The following is a 10,499-nucleotide window of genomic DNA, read 5'->3' as shown; positions in this document are numbered from 1 at the left end:
TAACAAGATCGTCCTTTAAAATAGTTGAAATAAATATTGAACCGCCTGATCTAATATATAGTTATGTTTGTGACTTAAAATTTGTACAAACAAGATGAGGAATAATACTTTATTACCTTCATTGATGATAGCTCGAAGTACTGCTATATCTATTTTCTTAAGAGAAAAGATGAAGTTATATAGAAACTTAAACTCTATAAGGAGGAAGTACAAAACCAACATAATAAAAAAGATTAAGATGGTAAGAATTGATTGTGGTGGTGAATATGTTGAACCATTTGGTGAATTTTGTTCACAACATGGTATTACTCATGAAGTAATGCTACCATATTATTCTTAAACTAATGGAGTAGCCGAGCGAAAAAAATTAAACTATAAAAAAGATGATGAATGCTTTGTTAGGAAGCTCTCGGTTATCATTGAACATGTGGGGGAATTTGTCTTTTCAATTGATTACCTTTTAAATAAGGTACCACGAAAGAAAGAGGACAAGGCACCATATAAGTTATAGAAAGGTTGAAAACTTTCATACAAGCACTTAAAAATGTTGGGGTGTCTTGCCAAGATAATGACCCCATTACCAAAGCAAATGAAAAATAGGTCCTAAAACTGTGGACTGAATTTTCATTGGCTATGAAGAACATTGCAATGCATATCGGTTTCTTGTATATGAATAAAAAATCATAAGATTCATAAGAACATAATAATGGAATCAAAGAATGTATCATTCTTTGAAGATATAGTCCCTTAAAAAATTAGTTTGGTTGATCAAAGTTCAATAAAACGAACTTTAGATGCTAACAATGAAGATAGTCTAGATGATCAACAAAAGACTTAAATAAAGCCAAGAAGGAGCAAACAAACAAGAGTAGAAAGATCTTTTGGATCATATTTCCTAACCTTTATTGTAGAGGTTAAACCTCAAACATATAGAAATGAAATATGATCTTCGAAAGGCACCTTATAGAATGAAGCCATTAAAAGTGAGATTGACTCCATTATGCAAAGTCATACTTGGGAATTAGTGGATCTTCCTCTGGGAATGAAATCACTAAGTTCTAAATGGATTTTCAAACAAAAAATGAAAGCATATGGAACAATTGATAATTTTAAAGTCATATTGGTAATAAAAGGTTACCAATAAAAGAAAGGCCTTGATTATTTTGATACATACTCTCATATATCAAGAATAACATCCATAAGACTAAAACTTGCAATTGTTGCATTGTGAAATATATAAGTAAATAAAATGGATGTTAAAATTGTTTTTCTAAAAGAAGATCTTGACGAAGAAACATACATGGAAAAACCTTAGGGTCATGTAGTTTCCGGTCAAGAAAGAAAAGTATGTAGATTGGTGAAGTCTCTATATGGACTTAAACAAACACCAAAACAATGGCATTAGAAGTTCAATAATTATGATGACAAATGACTTCAAGATAAATGACTGTGACAAATGTGTATATGTCAAGACCACAAACATGGGATATGTGATTCTATGTTTATATGTTAGTGACATGCTCATTTTTAGAAGTAACAATGAAATGGTAAAACATACCAGAGATATGTTAAATTCAAGATTTGACATGAAAGATATGGGATTGGCCGACACGATTTTAGGCATCCATATTAAAAGGTCATCTGAAGGCTTCATACTGACTTAGTCACACTATTTGAACAAGATTCTTGAGAAATTTAACAAGGATGATTCTGGTATAGCCATAACTCCAATAGATTCTTGTTCACATTTGTCTAAAAACCGTGGTGAAAGTGTTCACCAAGTAAAATATGCAAGGGTCATAGACAGTGTAATGTATCTAATGAGTTGTACTAGACTGGGCATCACTTTTATTGTGAGCAGACTAGGCATATTTACAAGTAATCCAGGGAAAGACCATTGGAAAGTGATAACAAGAATATTGAGATATCGCAGATATACTCGGCCTTATGGGTTGCATTATTCCAAAGATCCCATCACCCTAGAAAGATACTCCAATATCAGTTGAATATCGGATATTCATGATACTAAAGGTACAAGTGGATATTTATTCACTTTAGGAGGATGAGTTGTGTCATGGAAATACTCAAGACAAATAGTTATAACTAGATCCACAATGAAATCCGAGTTTGTAGCTCTAGATAAATCTGGAGAAGAAGATAGTGGCTTCGATATTTTCTTGAGGACATACCTGAGTGGTGGAAACATGTGCTCACAGTATACATATACTGTGACAACCAAGCAACAATTACTAGAGCACAGAATTTCATATACAACAGTAAATTGAGACATATGCATCGTCGACACAATACCGTTAAACAACAGATATCAGAATGAGTTATCTATATTGATTTTGTAAGATCAAAGGATAACAACGCATATCCGCTAACCAAATGGTTAAATTGAGATCAAGTTTAGAAAACATCTAAATGAATGAACTAAAGCCAATGAAAAATAAAGGCGTTATCTGAAGGAAAAACCTACTTTGTTGATAGGAGATCCCTAGATCTAGGTTCAAAGGGACAACTAATTACATAAACCATGCACGATCACTATGAGGGTTTGTTAATCCCAAGTATGTTCATAAGATGTAAACAATGATTAAAGTGGTATAGGCTAAGAAAAACTTTTAAAGACCATTGTGTGCTTCGATGAATAGAGCAACATAAGTCACCTATGTGAGAGTGAAGTGGGGGAGCTTCAAGGAGATTATAGGGCATAGTTCTTTCAAACTCTTGCAAAAACTAGGCGATGTTCACGACTATATGGACATACCCATGAGAACTAATATACTTGTTAGAAAGATAGTTGTGTGAAGTATATCATCATTTACACAAACAGTAGAACAATTCAAGGACAGCACGTCTACTGGTTAGCCAGTAAAGTAAATATACTATCACAAGGGAATGCTCAAAGGAAAACACCTACATATCCTATACACATATCATTCATAGGGTTTATTACTACATCGAGCCAACATGTTTTGATAAAAATCATAAATTTCATTCATGTGGGGGATTGTTGGAAAAAATTGTGATAAATTGGAAACTTTGAGGCATATTTTCTAATGATAAAGATTGAAAATTGAATAATGAATTTACTGATTCATATTCTACTCCGTGAGATATTTACAACGATATCTCATATGCTCAAAATGGTTGAGTGATGAATGAGAAATTGATGTTGAAAGTAGAGAACATGTGAATTGTGTTCTATAAGGAATATAAGAAAACTCTTATCCCACATTGGTGGGATAACAAGAAAGGGAATGGTTTATATACACAAACCCACTTTCTAGTCATTGAATGAATTGAGTTAAAATTGTGCCTTGTGTGCAGGCTTAGGAAGTGCAAATTGAAGCTGACCAAACCTATCATCAGGGTTAGAGGCACACCTGCATGACATGGGCAACACGAATGTCTAGACCAATCAGTCCCATCGAGGGGCCTGGGAATATTTCTCCCATTACAAATTAAATATTTTTCTTAAATGTATCATATCTTTTTGAATATTCTAAATTAAAAAGGGTATTATATGTTTTCCTTTAATTCAAATATAAATATGGTATGATTGCATTTCACATTGGGATTTGATTATTTCCAATTTTATTCGAATATTATTAATCAATTCACAATGGAAATTGATTGATTATTTTCAAATTTATTCAGATACTAATCAATAGCCTTTATTTCCAAAAATTATGTTTTCAACTTTTCTTCTATTAGAAACTCTATAAATACCATGCAAAACTATTAGGTTCATAACTGAATTCCTCTCTTCTTTTCGGTGATAGTCTCTAGCAAGTAAAAGGTTCATAATCTCACAAGTTGTGTTATTTTGTGCTAATCATATTGTTGTTGTATCCTGGGAGATAGAAGACCAAAAAATCTCGAGCACCAAGGAGTGGTTGAAATTCTATCTTAAGGAAACTGTGTAATTACAGGCCTCAACCACTTCTAAATTCAATATTATACCAATATACGAGTTTTCCACTTTAATCAGTATTTTCTTTTCGATTTCAATACAAGTTTTAATCTTATTTTATTTTTATTTTTCATCTCGGATTGATATTTTGGTAACAGCCGTAAGTCAGGTACTCGCATTTTCAGGTCACGGGTACCATGTTAATATTTATTTTATTTTTAATTTATATTAATTTTAAAAAATCCACATAAGAAACATAAAAATTAAAAGTTTATAATACATAACATAAACATAAAATTTATAAATCCAAATTATATATTTTAAAAATAAAATAATTATAAAATTATAACTAAATTTAAAATAATTTGGGAATGAAAGAATTAATTTAAATGTTAAGGTGAAATAATTTAAAAAAAAAACATAGATTTGGAATGTTAGGGTGAAATAATTTTGAAATTAGAAATGAAAAATCTATTCTTTTTTTATAAATCTTTTTTTATTTATCCAAAAGAACCTCAAAGTCAAATAAACAATACAACCAACAAACAACTATACAAAAAAATCATCAAACAAATCAATACCAAAAAGATCTCAAAATAAAATCCTCGTTTAGTAACTAGTAAAGAATTAAGAGTAGAGATATTTTTATTTCCAACCAGCCTCATACAAGTATCTTCATTGATCTGGGAAAAATAACGCCAACCTCAAAAGCTCTCTTTCCATGTTGCCTTTTATTCCTTTCTTGTCAAATATAGTAATTAAAAGAACACCAAGTTATTCAGACAATAGTAGCATGTAACGACTTTACCTTGTCAAACTTTTCCAAATAATTAATCAAATCCAACTAGTAATTGTGAAGACCCTCATGCCCGCAAACCTGCAAGACCAAATGTCAAACTTGACGAGTATAACCGCACTCAACAAATAAGTGATCATGTGTCTCTAAAGCATCACCACATAACAAACATCGAGGATCCAGTTGGCAGCCCCGTCGTATCATCATGCTCTTTCTTGGTAGTCTATCCAACACGGTCAACCAATAAATAAATAAGTGTTGAGGGACTGGTCAGTCCTCCCAAACAACTCTAAACCAAGGCACTCTATCATGTTTGTGCCAAAATAACTCCCAAACCTATCTCGCTTTATACTTCTCCTGTAAATTACCAACAAGAGCCAAATCATCTCTAAGCTTTATTAGCTTTTTCGAAGCCCAACTATAACTAGCATTAGCCTGAAATTGCCAAATAAAGCAACCCTTCAACATATATTTCTCTACCCAAGCTTCCCATAGTGAACCAGATTGAAATAAGATTAGCCACAAATACATCATCATACATGCTTTATTCCAAACTAAGATGTTCTTTAGCCCTGGCCCTCCTTCACGCTTAGGATAACAAATCCTCTCCCAACTTACTCTAACTCCTCACATGGAATCATCATTCCCTTTCGAAAGAAATGCATATCAAACTTTTATAACTTGTTTTATAACCTTTGAAGGTAAAAAAAACATCCTACTCCAAAAGTTCTATATACTAACGAGCACTGTCTGGATAAGTTGTAACCTACCAGCAAACGATATGCATTTTACAGATCGATTTCTAATTCTTTTCACAATTTTTCCACCAAAACCCACAGTCGACAAATGATAGATTCGTAGTTATTAGGGGCTCACCTAAATATCTCAGAGGTAATAAGCCAATTGAAAACCATGATGTCCGCTATTTGTGAGTACTAATTATGAATGCGGAATTATGTGCAAGTATACATAATCGAACAAGTAATACAGTGATGAGTGAGTATCATTCTCCACAGGGATTGGGGAAATCAAATAATTTTGTCACGGTACTTTACTTTGTCACCTAAGTAAAGTTAGTGATGGTATTTGCAAATTAAAATGTTGTGGCAAAATGAATGGATATTGTGGAAATTGTCTGATGGTAATATGGTAGAAAATGGATATGATATGGCAAATTAAATTATGCTGAGTGCAAACAAATGAAAATGTAAAGGAAAAATAAACTGTAAATATTGGATTTGCTTATAAGAACTTTAGACTCCTCATACGACAAGTTACTATAGGAATGAGTGATGGGAGTCACTAAGGAAAATCTAAGTCTACTTCTCAGAATGGTCTTACTTCTATGCCTTAACTGCCCGACAGAGTTTACTAAGGGTGCCCTATGCTATCTCTAGTTAAGGGACTCGACAGATTGAATATGCCTTGGCAAAACCGATTGGCGTTAGCTACTGCAGGGATCCTATCGGTCCAGATAACAGGATGTCTCGACAATACCTTTTTGTGGTAGCATTAACATCTAACCTATCGCTCATGCACAACTCTTTTTAGTCAAACGAAAGCCTAGCCTTATCTCTAAGGTGGATTAGGCCTAGTTACTATCTATAACCCCTTGCTTATGTGGTTCCTCCCTAGTTTCTCTCGAATACTAAGGATATGCTACTTAGGCATTCTCTCGAACATTAAATAATCACTTAAGGAATGGCTACTCTCATAGCTCCAACAACCTTAAGGCATTAAAATTCATAAGCAAAACAGATTATAACATAGAAAAACAATCATTCATTAAAGCAAATCTTAAATATCCAAAATAAACTCCCACCAAATAGCATTAGTTCATGGTGGGGTTCTAAATAAGCAAGCACAAAGCAAGTTAATATGTTCCTTACAACCCAAATAATAAATAACGAAAGCAAAGAGCAAAGGGAATGAGGAAAAGCCTTTGACGTGCACTGTCGGAGCTTCCCTCGGCCACCACGAATAGTCCCAGTGATCTAGCTCCTCTCGGACGCTTAGTTCGCCACTCCCTATAGCCTGTCAACGGAGGAATGCCACGGCAAAAATGATATGACAGAAAAAGAGAGAACTTTTTCTCTGAATTTTTAGACTCTGACGGCTGTCTAAAAATCTCCCAGTCTCCTCAAAAAGTCAGGCTTCATCTTCTATTTATATGGGAGAATGAACCTAGGGTTTTGTATTAAAATTACACTAGCACCCTAAAGTTCATTCCTTTAATGTGAGAGTCGGTACAAAGATGGTAGATGACCCCTCCTTTAATGCTGATTACAGAAAGCACTTTTTATGTCATGACAGTTGGCTCTTACTAAAATTATATTCTTTGACTTTTTCTGCCCAGAAATGCCATCCGAGTTGTCGCGACAATCATATTTTGCTCAATAGTCTCATCATGTTATGCAATTCCCTTTTGCTTATCATTGCTCCCAAATCCTGCACATCATCAAACAAAACACCTTCCCCATGGCGCAGCACTGATTACAAAATAAAATACCGCGACAAATAGAATTTCACCACATGCAACTATAAGCTCCTAAATGCATCTATATAATCCTATATGAGCTTTTAGACAGTCAATAACTTAAGTGAAAAGGTCCCAAATATGACCTTTTTACAGAGTTATCACACCCCCAAACTTAAGCTATTGCTTGTCCTCAAGCAATGGATAGCAAAAAAAAATACTATGGCAAGTTCAGAAGTAGAATAGTTATATGGGATAGAATTTCAGCCCTTAGAACATTTGGCTTCAACATGCTAGACTGGTTTGAGAAATCAAGTACTGTCCCCTAGGGCAAGATTCTTTGTATGGGTGTGTGCATGTTTGTATCAAGTCCATGCTTAACAAACCTAAAAATTTTATGCGCAAGTTTTCTTGTTTTGCCACAACATTTACAATTTTTACTCCCACATTGTTTTCTTTTCCTTTTTGCTTTTTTTTAACACTGCTACGAGGGGAGTCAACACATCACACCTACCATCACACACTCTAGGTGAAAGGGAGCATACCTTCCACCCCTGAGCTAGTCAGGCAGAGTCATCCCATGACTACTTTCATTCACTCATATACCATAGCTGCCATTTATTTATTTGTAGTTTCCAAGAAATGCCATGGCATAGCGGAGTGTCCCTCTACAGATATGACGAAGCATTTATTCACAACTTCATTTTTTCTTTTTTTCTTTTTTTTTAGAAAAACAAAGTGGGGTTTTCATCGTTTATGCCAAGACATGCAAGGGTTCTCTTATAAAAAAAATTCAAGTTCCTTAAGCATGAAAAACCTAAAATCGTATATTCAAAGGTGTCAAAGAAGTAAGCCTATAGTTGGTTATATCATCCTTAACAGTCATGTACATTCAATCCTATCCATCAAGAATTCATCATCATCGGGCATCCTTAATTTATTTCAGAAAACCAATTCAATCACTTACTAATGTCATGGAATATTCATTCTACTAATACTATCATGCAATGATTTATGAACCTTACCTCCCCCAAACTTGAGAGAAGCATTGTCCTCAATGCTAAATAAAAACTAAGGAAAAATCTAAACTACATGCTATGAAATTCAATGCAATGCAAGGTACCTTGACTTTACGCTTGTGGTGGTGCGGCGGTCGTACGACGTGTGTGCTTTTGAAATTGTATGGGGCTAGAGTGTTCATGATTTGATGGTGGTACGGTTGAAATATGGATGGACCCTAACCTTTCAAAGAAAAATGAAATAGTAAATTAAAAGGAAACTGAATAGAAACAGTAACAAAATAACCATTTATTTATGCACAGGAGTAAAACTAAAATGTCACGGCATCCTTAAGATGTTGGGCCAGTATCAACTTCATGCAAAAGAAGTGCAGTCTTGTCATGCAATGGTTGGACTCAGGCGATGTCCATTGACTTTAAATATGGACTCATTGTCCATGTTCTTGATTTCAACAGCGTCGTACGGGTAAACATGGTAGACTTTGAATGGTCCCGACCAACGTGACTTTAATTTTCCCAGGAAGAGTTTGAGCCTAGAGTTAAACAATAGCACTTTCTAGCCCACATGAAAATGCCGAGGTAAAAGCATTTTGTCATGCCACTTCTTGGTTTTTTCCTTGTAGAGCTTGGCATTTTCATATTCTTGTGCTCAAAACTCCTCCATTTCATTCAGATCGAGCAGCCGTTTTTCCCCAGCAAGTTGCGCGTCGAAGTTTAGCTTCTTGATTGCCCAGTATGCCTTGTGTTCTAGCTCAACTGGCAGGTGGCAGGCTTTTCCATATATCATCTTGAAGAGAGACATTCCCAAAGGTGTTTTAAATGTCGTCCGGTATGCCCAGAGCGCTTTATCGAGTTTTGGGACAAGTATTTCCTTCGAGGGTTCACCACCTTCTCGAGAATCTGCTTGACTTCACGGTTGTACACTTCAGCTTGCCCATTTGTTTGTGGGTGATATGGCGTGGCAATTTTATGTCGCACTCCATATTTCTGTAATGCCTTGGCAATTAGCTTGTTATCAAAGTGGGTACCCTCGTCAGTGATGATGGCTCTCGGTACTCCAAATCGAGTAAAGATATTCTTGTGAAGGAACTTGAGCACCGTCTTATAGTCATTCCTCGGTGTGGCAATCGCTTCAACCTACTTTGAGACGTAATCCACAGCAAGCAAAATGTATAAGTCTCCAAAAGAAGATGGGAACTATCCCATGAAATCAATTCCCCAAACATCAAAGAGTTCTATCTCCAAAATATTTTACAGCGGCATTTCATTTCATCTGGAAATGTTTACAGTGCGTTGGCATCTGTCGCACGCTTTGCAAAATGCGTGGGCATCCTTAAATAGTGATGGCCAATAGAAGTCTGATTGGAGGACCTTTGTAGTAGTCCTTGCACCTCCAAAATTCCCTCCATAGGTTACGGTGTGGTAATGATATAAGATATCGCATTGCTCCTCTTCGGGGACACACCGTCGAATCATTTGATCGACACATTGCTTGAACAAGTACGGCTCGTCCCAAAAATAGAACTTGGCATCATGCAGGAACTTCTTCTTGCCCTGGTTGTTTAGTTCATAAGGAAAAACACCACTAACAAGAAAATTAACAAGGTCAGCGTACCACGGAATTGCCATGGCATATAAAATTTTCTCATCAGGGAATTCTTCTTTAATATTGAAAATGTCATGGCATTCTGAAATGTTCTCAAGCCTATATAAATGGTCTGCAACCTGGTTTCCAGTACCTTTCCTATCGATTACCTCTAAGTCAAATTCTTGTAAGAGTAATATCCACCTAATAAGTCTAGGTTTGGCATCTTTCTTGTTCACTAAGTATTTTATATCTGAATGATCGGTGTGAACTATGACCTTTGTGCCTATCAAGTATGGCCTAAACTTGTCAAATGCAAATACCACGGCAAGTAATTCTTTCTCAATGGTAGTATATTTCAATTGTGCCTCATTCATGGTATGGTTAGCATAACATATAACATGAAAACTTTTACCTCTTCGTTGCCCAAGCACAGCTCCCACGGCAAAATCACTTGCATCACACATCAACTCAAATGGTGATGTCCAATCTGGGGGAACCACGATCGGTACAGAGATAAGTTTTTGCTTCAGCTCTTTGAATACGCCATGTCATTTCTGATCGAACATGAATGGCTGGTTCTGTTGCAGTAGGGTGCACAAGGGCTTGGATATTGTGGAGAAGTCCTTGATGAATCTCTGATAAAATCCAGCATGTCCAAGGAAACTCCGAATTACCTTGATAGAATTTGGTGGGGGTAA

The sequence above is a fragment of the Hibiscus syriacus genome, unplaced genomic scaffold (genome assembly GCF_006381635.1).
Source record: "Hibiscus syriacus cultivar Baekdansim isolate YM2019G1 unplaced genomic scaffold, ASM638163v2 tig00016212_pilon, whole genome shotgun sequence".
NCBI classification, from domain to species: domain Eukaryota; kingdom Viridiplantae; phylum Streptophyta; class Magnoliopsida; order Malvales; family Malvaceae; genus Hibiscus; species Hibiscus syriacus.
This window is presented reverse-complemented; position numbering follows the sequence as displayed.